Here is a 14066-nt window from a genome sequence, read left to right on the forward strand (position 1 = left end):
CAGCTCAGGGCTTTCTCAGGTCTCTTCTGACTGTGTGCACAGACATGGGCATGTGCACAACTCTGTGCATCATGTTACCTTCTAGATTCCAAGAAATATGTTGAAGCTTTTCAATACCTTTATGGGTATCTACTTCCCCAGGCTTTCCTTTTCAGCATTTTGGTTAGCCTATTGTTTGCCCCAACTGTTACCCATTGCCTCATACAGCCAGAACGTTATTCAATTGTCACTAATTGTTTTTGGAAAATGCTCCTGGGGAAACTGAATAAGCTCTGGGTCAAGTCAAAAACAGATAGCTGTGGGTAGAGGGTCTTCCAGGGACCATAAGATAGGCAAAATAATGATAGTGCTTTGAAAATGAGCCTTTAAAGAAGCTTCAACACTATTTTTCCCTCTTTGGCAGCTGTCAGCTTACTGGTTTTCACTGTGATTGCAGGCTGTTGGTTTTCAAAGCTACTTCAGAGCTGTGGAGGAGAGGATTGGACAGGACAAGTTAAAATGCTACAAAGCTTGCTCTTTACTGAGATTCAAACTTTTTCATTTTTTTCCCAAATAAATGCTCCCCAGGTTTCTGCAAACCTTTGACTAATTTCTAGAGTTCTGAGCAAGCTGATTCTGATCATTTTTGCCAGTTTTCTCATTGCTTTTATGGAAGAGAGAATTTTTTTAAGTCCTAACTCTGCCATTTTTGCTGATACCATCTCTCCAAGATTTTATCATGTAGGTTACATAACAAGCTCCAATAGATATTCACTTCAACACATATTCATATGTTATAGTCCCTAAGATCATTTTTTTTTTCCCCAGCTGATTCTTTAAGTTAAATAGTGAGAGAAATGTAGTTCCTGGGAAGTGTGTGCTCTGGCCATAATGATTAATAATATGTAGAAGACTACTGACAACAAACTGAACATTTTTATTCAATTTTCAAAAATGAAGTTAACCAACCTCTGTACTATTTTATGCAGTTCTGGTTTCTATCTGTTAAGAAATCATAATGGCAATAGAGAATATGCATATGATATAACATTAGGGCTTTCTAGTTTTAAAAGATAAAAACTCAAGGAAATTTATCTGTGATTAATGAATTTATGAAGATTGTTTTTCAAGGGCTAATAGAGGCTTAAACATAGATAGATATATGTCTTAGTCTGTTTGTGCTGCTATAACAGAATATCTGAGACTGGGTAATTTATAATGAACAGAAATTTATTGTCTCATAGTTTTGGAGGCTGAGAGATCCAATATCAAGGTGCTGGCATCTCGGGAGGACCTTCTTGCTTTATCATAACATGGTGGAAGGCATCATGTAGTGAGAGAAACCAAGTGAGAGAAAGCAGGATTGGGCAAAACCATTCCTGCAATAACAAACCCACTCCCGCAATAATGGCATTAGTCAATTCATGAGAGTGCTACCTCTAAGAGATCCCACCTCCCAATACCATCACAATGACAAATTTCAACATGAGCTTTGGTGGTGACAGACATTCAAACTATAGCAATATATTGAATTATCATATCAAAAATATGCCTTTGCTCTCATTCCTTCAAGAAATCGGACAGGGTGATAGAAATGAATTAAAATTTAGAAAATCTTTCTTACCTGAATGTAAATATTGTAAAATTTAGGTTTAGCAGGATTTGGCCCTTGTCTCTAATGCTGTATCAGATTTGGAGATTATACTTTGATATATTGTTTCATTCAGAGGAATCATGATATTACTAAGAGTATAAGGAAATACTTAAGAACATTTTCTGCCATTAGCAGGATAAAGTTTGATTAAAAATCTAGAAAGTATTTTCTTGCTAATTGAAAGGAGATATCAAATCCTAGGCCTAATACTTTAGTAATGTTCATAAAATCCCTGCCAAGATTTGGCTTCGCCTATGAATCATGGGGAACTGTGATGTGCTAAGTCTGACCTTAGAAGATCTATATTGATCTAAGTGATTGAAAATAAACTTTGTTTTTAAAGTTTAATTTCGGCCGATTGAATTCCTGTGTTTTCTATGTATGTATGTATGTATGTATGTAGTATGCATTTTGAGAGAAAAAAATGGAGAAAGCTTCAAGTATTATTTTTAATTCAAAACAATCAGAATCTTCAATTTCAGTTCTGAAATTAATTAATATCAGCATAAAGGACAAAAATATACATGCACTTAGTGAAATTATATTGTACTCATGATATATATGATGCAAATTATCTGCTAATTTTATGTAAAACATAAAACAGTACTCTACGTGTTGCCCCGTGCACCTATGTGGTGGGGGTAGGGCACTCTTCAGGTAAGAAGTATTGGTAGCCCATGTGAGGCTGGTGACAGTGAGAGTAAGTAGAAGTGGATGGAGGAGAGACATTTAAGAAGGCGAAAAAACCAACATTTGTAACTTCCTTTTCCCCACTTAATGTAATTCACTTCACCCAGATTGTAAGATTTTATGGCGTTAAACATTCCATTACCTTCCAATAAAATGAACTATCTTCCATGTCATTCTTTCTCAGAAAAAATGCTCTGTTCTCTAGCCACACATTTGAAGAATTCTTCTAAAATGTCTTAGGAGAAAAGCCTTAAGGTGGAGACCTTCATACTAAACTAACAGAATCATTTTCATTTGGACTAAATTGAATTAATTGGCAACTTTTAAATGTAGGGAGTTTCTTCACATAAAAATACAGATTTTTAAGGCTTTCCTTGAAAATGTGGGTGATCTGGCCACATGGGCTCTCTTGGCATGAAGCTACCAGTTGGAGCAGAGTAGCTGCTCAGAGACCATGTGCTCTCCAGACTCTGACAGTTCCCACACATTCACAGGACCTTCCTGCTACTCCTGGAGGCATTTAAGTTGGCAATTTCTGCTGCAAGGTTAAAAAATAAAAATAAAAAATCGCCAGTTGAGGTTATAGGTGGTTTTGAGAATACTTCTTTTCCAGTTTGGGTCAAGAGTGATGAAAGCTTTATATAGCTAATGTTTGTTCTGTGAAGACAGGGAAGCTATAAAACATTAACTTGACATCTCTGGGCCACTTGAAGCTGAGAAGCCCAGATATGTGACTCAGGAGAAAGAGAAGTGAAGGAAAGAAGAAAGAGAAGTGATAATCAAAGAATACATGCAAGGATTTGGAGGCATGGAGAATTCAGAATTGACCTCAAGTGTTTGCAGAGGGGAGCTTTTAAAAAACATATTTGCCAGTTAGAGATTAGGGGAGGAGGAAGCTTGGCAGAAGTTGTTAATTAGAAATTTGGGGTCCATAAAAAAGATAGACTAATAGAGAAAAATTCCTGTAACTGGGCAAATGTTTCTGGATTGGAAATTTTTATAACTAAAGATAAAGCGATTTTTCCTTTCTCTGAGGATAGATTTGGGACCCAGCAAGAAAGTAACCAGGAAAAAAATAATTGGTGTTTCTGAGAGAGAGAAGTCTGTCTGTTTCTTTTTCCTTTCTTCTTTTCTTCCTTTCTTCTTGTATTCCTTCCTTCCCTTCTTTCTTCCTTTTTGCTTCCTTCGTCTCTTTCTTTCTGTCTCCCTCCCTCTTTCCTTGTAACCCTCTGTCTCTCTCTTTCTCTCTTTCAGTGTATTTATTTATTTTGAGTCAGAGTCTCACTCTGTCACCCAGGCTAGAGTACAGTGGCACAATCTTGGCTCACTGTAACCTCCACCTCCTGGGTTCAAGCTATTCTCCTGCCTCAGCCTCCCGAGTTGTTGGAACTACAGGCACCTGCCACCATGTCTGACTAATTTTTGTATTTTTAGTACAGACAAGTTTTCACCATGTTGGCTAGGCTGGTCTCAAACTCCTGATGTCAGGTAATCTGCCTGCCTTCACCTCCCAAAGTGCTAGGATTACAGGCGTGAGCCACCACGCCCATCCTTTCAGTTTATAAAGCACATGCTATCTTCCTGGTGTACTTGTACGTGACTGTAAAATGATGCAATAAGTGTTTACTACTATACTGGAGGTTCAAAGTGCAATAGGAGAGGGCCTAGGTTTAACAGGGGAGAGGTAGTATGATATAAAAACAAAGGGATTTAGAGCCAGACTTATCTGGATATCATTAGATTTTACAGTTTCCTAGATATGTAGCTTTGAATGAATTATCTCAAAATCCCGCTTTCCTTGTCTGTTAACTTGGTGCATCAGCATTTATTGAGCACTTACTACATACTAAGTATATGCCATATATTATTTTAGCTTGTCTTCATAGGAGCCCTATTAGACAAGGAATATTGTCCTCTTTTTCCTGAGGAAGACATGAAGGCAGAAGTTCTGCCCCATTTCCAAGGTCACAGAGCTGTTTCAACATAGGTTTTATTGTTATTTAGGCCTAATAAAGCAACAGACCAGGAGGTGACTGCTATTGAAAAGATAGTTTGCTATACTCATAGATTCCAAGAGAAGTGGCATGCCACACCGTTGGCGGTTACATGGGGAAGCACTACATCCCGTTAGGAGGCAGAGGGACAGAAGAAATTATGAGCAAGGGCCAGTATTGTAGTTTCCATGGGAAGGAAGAGGTGGGAAGGAAGGCAGGGTAAACAGGCTTAGGATTGGCTGGTTTGAATGATTTCAGTGGGCTTTTGGGTACAGGGACTGTCCCTGGTTGTCTGGTACCTGGCCCTGGGGTGATTAGGGCAGTTGGAGTGTGACAGCCCAGTCAAGGAGGTGGTTGGGTATATGGGCTCTAGATTGGTTGGTTTGCATTTGAAAAGCAAACTCTCACATTTACCATCTCTCAATAGCTAGCTCTGCGAGGGACAGACTGTCCAGGATCAGTGGGACCCTACATGTCAAAGAATCAGAATATAGAAAATTAAAAAAAAAAAAACATGGTTAATATAACAGGTTTTAAGTAAGTGATGGAACTGGGATTGGATACTGATTTCTTGACTCAAGCCCAAGTCCCTAACATTCTATGATGGATGTATGAAGGGGCCTAGGTGAAGGGATTTGAGATGACCAGAGGATTGAGAATTAAAAATATGTTAATTAACTGTAGAATTTAGCTGAGCTGATTTACTATATGAGATCAAGGCTCTGCTTCCTTGTAATTCCTTGAACAGTGGCCTTTCATTACCCTAAGTATTGTTAGTTTTTCCCGTCAGAATAACAAAGCCTATGAAGTGCTGCAGTGAGATTAGCAGAGAAGATAGCAGAGATTCATAAAAGGAAGAATGTGTTGGCCATTTTGACCTGGCTTTGTGGAGACAATGCCTCCTTTTCTCTTAGAAGGAATTTCCAGAATTACTAGTACAGGAAAGGCTCATGCTTTGAGGGCTCCTTTGGGCCCATTCTATCAGAGTTCCTTGAAGTGAAGGGAAGTTTCTTGTCCTAATTGTTTCCTCTTAAGACCTCAGGCCTAACAAGGATCACCTCAGTTGGAAAGGGAAGATGAGCAAAGAAGGGAAGCTGGCACCCTGTTCAGGTTGCTCTGCAACAGCCCCGACAGCCCCGTCATTCGGTTAGGCCCTACCTGCTTTTCTTCATCACGGTGCCTGTGCAGTCCAGATTCCCTGGCCAGTTGGAGGGAGTAAGTAGGAGGCAAGGATTAGAGTGGGACCCCACTTAGAACAGTACACTTAAGACAGAACTGCTAGTGTTTTTCTGAATTTGGAAATGATCACCCCAGAGTTACTTTGTAGAGAAAAGTAATTGAAGGAAAATCTGTTTTTCATTTATTCAGCAAGTTAATTGCATCTTTACACATGTAGTTCTGAATTGTTCACTAATGTATAACATTCCTGGAATTTCACAAGCTCTCTTTAAATAGTACACTTTATTTTCAGGCATAGTTCAAGAACTGAGTTAAAATCAATTTTGCTTATGAAACTAGATTCCATATTATGTATTTACTGCAACTCAATGACTTGTCATGTTTGAGGAAAATATAAGCTACTTGGTTTCTTTAAAGAGTATCTTTCACTAGAAAATTTGCAGTCTTTAGAATGAAAGCTTCGGGAAAATGAGTATATTTTATCTCAATATTGTAAAAGGTGGCTTTAAGAATGAAAATATCAGGGTCCTTCTAAATGTATCCTGCCAGGAAGATGGAGGGAATTTACCAAAATGACAATGATTGAGTACAAATATTGTAGTCAATACAGTAGACTCTGAAGATGGAATGATGTTCTCAGGGCAGCAGAAACATTTGAATAATAGAGCCAATAATGTCACTTTTTAAATTGACTCCATTAGTTGGCCAATAAAGGAGTGACAACCACTGTGGCAGTGGTATGAGTTATGGTGTATTCTTTGAGGTTTAAATATGTAATTTCAAACAAGAGTCACTACTGTTTAGAACAAACTCTTTTGCTATGATCACTCTCAGAATTTAATCAAAGACTGGTTCCCTAAAATAATGGGAGTATAGCTGAATTTTGATTTGGGAAACTTTGTTAGAAAATAACCCTCTCTGGAAAGACTGCAATTAAGAGCCAATTTTGTGGCTTCACACATTTGCTTAATTTTAAGGCCAACTTGAGTCTCTTGTAAGATTTGGGTTTGGGGTTGAGTTTCGGTAACAGCTTCCTCACATGTATGATTTTATTGGCAGTTTAGCATCTACAGAACATGGATGGATTTCCATCTAAAGACGAAACATTAGCTTTGAGTTAGAGGATCAGGCAGACCAAGAGGAGAGAGGAAAGAGAGAGATTGAGACAGACAGATGCTAGTGCAAGGGGTTCTTGTTTTTCATTTCATCCCCTGAATCCCAGGATTAGGCTTTTTTGTTTTCTCTTTTAGACTGCAATGGTCTTTATAAATTTAATACATATGTAGTCATTCTTAATAGTCTGTCAGAAATATCCAACTAAAAGGTTTTAATCGACCTTTAGAAGTTTTAGAAAAGTTTTTGTGAAGGTTTCATAATATGTTGATCGGTAAACAGGGCATCTCAATTTGGAGCGTTTTTGTTTATGGCCAGGGACCCCAAACAAATCTGAGTGTTTTGTTTATCATGTCAATGCCTTTGATTCAGTAAGACAATTCGTATATGTGCGCAGGATAAGAAAATAATGTACATAAATCCCCTCAAAGGTATTTGATCTTCAGAGGTACTGAAGAGTCCTTGTTCATTGCAGTTACAAATCTGTGATTCATCCGGTTAGCTTTGTTATTTAGGGAATGGCTCTGAGATGTCACCTGAGGGCAACATTGATGACTTAGATGGTGGGAGTGATCATGTACATGTTGTGCATCTTGAGGCTGTTGCTAAACCTTTTGTGGAGACTGAGTAGGTTACAACAGAGAGTCACCATGCTCCCTCAGTAGCCATGGCTCAGCTCTACCTAACATCTTCCCGAGAGGCACTGGAACAAGAGTAACTTTGAGCATAGTTCAGATTTGGAAACTCACCTATGAAAAGCTCACCTATTCTTTCTGGCTTGGCAGAGTTGGGAAGCTGCACTGATGTAACCTAGCTTATCTGCCCTTCCTTTCTTTTTATTGCTTTCTCCTTTGTTATTCTGTCTATATTCCCTGTTCCATGAAGTAAAACCCTGCCATCTCGGTTCCCACTAATTCTTTGATGCTTTTGACACGCAGAAAGTTTGCTATGAGGAACATTATTGTCTAATATCACTCTCACTTGTGAGCCTGTTCTTCACCCCCTTTAAATCTTACCTTTTTTAAGCTGGTTAAATTCCCTCTATGTATATGATGCAATAAACACAGATTTTGTTAATGCCTCTATCTGGTTAGATCTCCAAAGTCATTTAGAATAGTGCAAATAATAGGGTTTTAAAATTCACAGGCCGGAGATGGAATAAATCCAAAGGTGCATTTCCTTGTCCTTCGAATAGAAATAAGTGAATGTGTGTGGCCAGTGATGCTTTTCAAAAGCCTTATACGATGCAGTCATTTGAAGTGAATATCGCTCTCACTATAAATATACACACTCTCTTCGAGTGTATGTGAAGACATAAATAATTTCTAAATAGATAGGATGCTGTTTCAGCTTTTACTGTACCTTTCTCCATAGCTAACCTATTGTTTTAAAACAAAGAGAAGATTAGCAGGACTATTTTGAAAGACATTTTCACAATCATTGCTCTTGGGAGTGTAAATTGCAACAGAATTTATGGAGGACAATTCAGCAATATATTTTAAAAGGCTTGAAAGGCTCATACTCTTTGAACTCAATGATTTTACTGTTTTGAATTTACTTTAAAGAGAAAAACAATCACAAACATGCAGAAAGAATTATATTCCAGGATTTTTTATTGTAGAGGTAATAATCGTGAAAAATAAGATCCCCTCTATGTGTCCAACAATTAAGAGTGATTAAATGGATTATAGAATATACATATGATGAAATACATATATGCTTTTGAAGTTGTTTTATATACAAAAAGTTAAAAGAAATAACTGACTCTTAATAATGGTGATTTCTTTGTAGCATGTGGGAAAATTTTATTTTCATTTCTTTCTTTGTTTTGTAACTTATTCTGCCTTGTATTACTTTTTAAAATGAGAAAATAGCATAAAAACCAAAATAAAGAGAACTCATTCTTCTGATTATTCTTAACCGGAATAATCAACTATATTATTAACTTGAATATTTTTCAGGAATTGTTCATCTTTGTGATGATCTAAGAATCTTATTATTTTCTTTGTTTATTCTCAGCTTCTGTGTTGATTTAACTATTTATTAGTCCTGTACTTCAAAGTGAATGAACGGGGATGCTAGGAAGCAGACAGACTCACAAGACTTTATTATGGGCTGGATTTGAATATAACTTGTATTAATAAAAGTTGGGGGAACGTCTTTTAGTTCAATAAAATAATATTTTAAAAACAAACTTGTTTTCACAGAGATCGTTCAAGTGATGAGATTACATGGGAATCAGTAGCAAATCTTCAGAGTGACTTCTGATTCTTTGTCTCTTTTAAGGAGAATTCAGGAGCAGGATCTGTATGGGTATAAAATCAACATAGCTTCCTTCTGGGTAAGAGTAGCTTACCTGAGGATTTCTTCCCTATCTGATCCTGGAGAGAAGTACTGTTGACCTCACACAGAGGACTCAGATTTTTTTTTTTTTCCTCTCTCATTAACTTCCTTTTCCTCTATCCTAGTCTCTCTAAAAGTTTCTCAGCCACGTAGTTGATATGTTTGAGTATTTAACAGACTTCAACTATAGAGTACTGAGCAAGAAATGACTTTTAAAATGCCTGTTCCATATAACGATAATGATGGAGGCCAGAAAATTAAAGTCATATTATTTGTGAAAAGAATCATGCTCCTTATACGTGTACGTTCTCTGTGTAGGCACTTTGTGTTTTGATCATATTAATATAGTCAACAGCATGGCCCTTTTCAGTTTTATTACTGGCTTAGAACAATAGAAAATGTGTTATAAAGGATGACACAGGGGCACAGGCATCCCAGTCTTGGCTTTTATCTTTTTAAATGTCTGATGGTTAAAAAGTTTTCTTTTCATGACCTTTGCGAAGGCTGAAATGAGTTGATTTGTGTCTCGTCCATTAGCCTGAGAAGTTTTCCTTAATTGCTGTGGTGAAGCCCAACATTATTTTGTTCAGGTTATAGAGTTTGAAGGTAGTCTTGTAACTGCTATCTCCCTCTTTGCCACTCTGTTCGGTCATGACTGCACCCAGTCTATCCTGAATGAATAAACTTCTTGGTGCTTTGTTGGGAAATGAAATTATTCTAGGAAAGGCACTCCGGCCCATTAAGATCCATCAGGTATTGGGTCTTAAAAATTAATCGGCCACTACATCAGATCCGTAATGAGACACAGTTCATACGGTCAGGGCAGGCACTGAGTGACTACATTGCTGTAATACATTTTAGAAAGCATTTAGATTGCTTAATATTGGGTACTCTGTTGAGGTAATTTGCAAGAGACCTATAAAATGTGGGGACTGATATACCCACTGAGGAAGTTCAATGTTTTATTTTCTCTTTTTCAATTATAAAAGTAAATGTTGCTCATTGTAGAAAATCTGGAAAATCCATACATATTTAAAAAAAAATTAGAATTACCTTTTATTCTCAGACAACCAGGTAAATACTCTCAGCATTCTGTTGTAATTTTTTCTAGTCCTTTTTCCTCTGGGTATTTACATATGTAGCATGGTTGAGATCCTTAAGTGTTTTGCTTTGTTTTTTTTTTCATGAACATCGTGATTATTTCTCTTAGCATTAAAAATTCCTCAGATATATATTTAGAATTTGTAATATTTAATCAAAGAATCTCAAAGCCCCCCTATTTTTGGACATTTAGATTGTTTGCAGTTGTTAATTATAAATAATGATGCATTGAACATCTTGTGCATACATTTTTGCCTGTTTACAACTAATTCTTTAGAACAGAGTCTTAAAAGTGGAATTTGTGAGTAAAATGGTGTGTTTAAAAGTTTTTATTCTCTCAGGTATGACTAAAATCATATTTCTAGAAAATCAGATTTTTTTTCTGGGAAATAAGGCTGGGAAGTGATAAAATGGGAAGACTGTAGATCTTTCTAACATAATAATTTAAACACTGTTGTGATCTCCAATTAGCCATAATGGTTCAGACTCTTGATAATACCACTTCAACTCTTTGTGCCTGATTTTCTAATTTTGTGGAATAAATACTACTACTATTTTGTTGTTGTTGTTGCCGTTTTAGAAAATTTTAAAGTAGAGTGACTGATGGGAGTTTTTAAAGTATTTTGAAAATTAATTTTAAAAGTGCTGTGGAAGAATAAGTAATGCCAGTCAGTTGTTTATTTTGTGTTAGTGAACTAAAAAATCAGATGTGTGGACCTCCAGTGGTTAGAGGCTTGGCCGGGAATGCAGGAGACAATGAGACTGGCCAAAGCAGCATTTACTGTTCAGTATAATTTCAAAGGTATGCTAAGAGAAAGAAAGCTCAGCCAAGAATTTATGAGTCGGTCAGAGGCAAAGTTGAGAGCTATCACCTGCTTCAAGGAGGACAGCTTTGGATGAGTTCATATATATGCATGGCACACTGCTGCAGTCTAACTTTATGACTTTTAATGACTCCGACCACCTAATCACTTGTGAAAGGATGTGCTGGAGTTTGCCTTCACTCAGCTTGACAAGGTGATGGGAGGCATATATCTTCCTTACATGAAAACACTTGTCAGTTGCATCATATTTGGTAAGACAAGCACCAATGTCACCTTGGGGGGAAAGAAAAGTAACTCAGCTGACATCCGATGCATATGAGTTTCCAATATGCTGCAGCGTAGCCTAATTTCAAGTGAAATATGCAAATACACCCTATTTTGTCTGTAGTTTTTATTTTCCTGATGCTTTCTCTAAGTGCCATATCTTCTGCTGATGGAAACATTGTGTAACTTCTTCTGAGCTGATGCATATTTAAATACGCAAGGCGAAGAATGCTCAGCCTTTGAGTAGAAGAAGCAACATGGCAAGCCAAATGCAAATCTCTCAGTCACCTTTTCTTGTTTTGTTTGTTTTTATTTCATTTTTGGACTTGAGCTGCTCTTATATAACCAGTTCACTTTAGTTCAAATTGCTGAATTTTAGACATTTTGTGGGTAGTAGGTTAGTGGAGTGAAGTCAGGGCTTATTAGGGTTTGGCACTAAGCTATGTGAGTGATAGAGGGGAGAGCAGAGGGATGACTGGGTGTGCTCTCATAATGAGTAACTGGTAAAGGAGTTGGATCACAGATTCATGTCTCTTTCTTTCCTTTCACTAAACTTTTAAGAAGAATGTTAAGGCAAATATGTTTTGTGATCCCCACGGTGGGTTTGTTTGTTTATTTTGTTTTGATTTCTAAATGACTTATGCATTTGGGCAGTGTACCTAAAGAATACTAGATATAAATGCATCTCAGAGACAAATATTGTGGATCAGGTGAATACTCTGAATTAGGCCAGTGAGGCAGATGGTTTTCAGAGTGGTAGAGTCCTGTTTCCCAGGGAAAGGAAAAGGTAAGTTGAATATGGGGTGCTGTTGAAAAGGCTTCAGTGCAAGACTTGCACAAGAATAGAAAAAAGCTATAGAGGTATTTTAGTGAGACTGCATTGCTGATTGCTAAAATGGTTACACAGTGTTCCATGGATAACAAAGAACTTTGCCCATGATCAGACTTTCCCTAATAGAATGTCCTTGTTAAATAAGGAGATAGGTGTCCCTCTTTGTGTACTTCAGAGGACCCAATCTGCCAGTGTTTAATTTGAGTCTCCTAGGTTGTTGTAAATATGTTCAGTCCAATTCCCTATAGTATGCTTTTCTGTTTGCTTTTAATATATATGTGTGTGTATATATATGTACATTTTTTATAGCTCCATTTTCTTACAACAAGCTGGTTAGCTGTTGCAAATTACAATGGTCAAAGGTTTCATTTTATTTCATATATAGATTGCCTTCTTTTGCTGCCAGCCACATATATTCATCACTTCTGAGTGGCTAGAGCGAACCTTTCTCCCACTGAATTGTGTAGTAGAATTCTGCCTATTTTGGAAGCAAAAATTGCTGAGCATTTGCTCATATGTGTAGAGCAAATAAAGGTTTTGTTTTCTATTTGATATAACTTTATTTCCATTTCATTGTTTCGTATCATGAAGAAATGAGTCCTGCTGATGTGCTGAGCCAGTGTGTTTCCTCATCCAAGAAAGAAGAGTCCCATTGTCAGAATCTGATTCTTCATCTGCTAAGTCTGGTCATTGCTAATGGAAACAGTTGATGCTTACTTTGTATAGTTTTTAGAATGTCAAGGAGTAAAGATCCAGTGGCCTGTAATTGTCCCCAGTAGCAGACTAAGATAAGCATGCAGATAGTGATGTGATACAGTTCCATTTACAGTGCGACACATTCAGAAAAAGAGAGTTCTCTTATATTCGGAAACAAAACGAAAACAAAAAGCCCTACAAATTGCCTGGCCCATCGTGAAAACACTATCCTAGAAAATAGTAAGTAAAAACTACATTATTAAATTCATTTTAACCCAATAAGGGGCAAAATGATGTCAAGTTTATATCTGTGGCCATCCATAACTTTTTTCTTTAAAGAAAAAAAAACACTAATAAGTAAATGTAAGAGAAAGCTATGTGGTTTTCTATGTTAATGAAAACCTTGCTCCTTGGGGCCGTTGGCTATATTGAAAGTTTTCATTTTAAGTTTCAAGCCTTTCTTTCTGAAATTCAACTTTCATGACTATGCGATGTTGTTATTATTACTATTTCTTTTTTTAAAGTTGGTGAAAGTTGTATTCCAATGATCATCCACTTATGGTTTGATTTTTTTTTTTTTAAAGTGGAAGTTATTTGAGAATAAAGTAAGCATCACTATTAATCTGAAATGAAATACATGCTGGGAAACAAACTTTTGCTCATCTGCAATTGTCTCTTATATGATAGGTAGGAACAATGACTCTCTTTAGAGTTTATTATTGCGTAGCTCCTTCCATATGTGGTCCATCAGTTACATGTTTCCTGCTCCTGCTATTGTTCAGAGGTGGAGGGGGGAAACAAAGGAAACGCACTGAGTTGTCACATGACTATTTGAGGGTAGTCATGAGCAACATTTTCTTCTTGTATGAAACAATAACATTTAAATTTTGTGGTTATGTATCATGAATGTCTGACGGCAGAAACCATTGTGATTGGCAGGCAGTAGATTAAATTTATGGGTTTTAGGCTTTTTTTTTTTTCTTAATAAGGATACCTTGAGAAAGTCCAAGGGAAATGAAAGTCAGTTTTGTCATCTCACACAGATTTCAAAGGCAGGGGGCTACACCAGGGCTTGAAAGGTCTATATTACACCACGGCTGTCTAGCCATACTTGACAATGAGACATACTGTATTTGCTCACGGTGCTGGAGTTTATCATGCAAGAAGAGTAATTATATTTGAATTGTGTCAGCCAGCCACCCTAAAATGAAGGAACGTCAACGAATGTTGCTCCAAGGAGAAGGAGATGATTAGTTATAATTATACTCAGTGTCCAAGAAAAATGCTTCATTTCCTCATTCTGTTGCAAAAGGGAGAGGAAAAAAACCAACAAAAATTTTTCAGTACTTTTCAGTATTTTTGAGAACTTTTAAGGTGGTCATTTGTTGTAGAAATTT

Source organism: Colobus angolensis, unplaced genomic scaffold (genome assembly GCF_000951035.1).
Source record: "Colobus angolensis palliatus isolate OR3802 unplaced genomic scaffold, Cang.pa_1.0 Scaffold111, whole genome shotgun sequence".
Classification (NCBI taxonomy): domain Eukaryota; kingdom Metazoa; phylum Chordata; class Mammalia; order Primates; family Cercopithecidae; genus Colobus; species Colobus angolensis.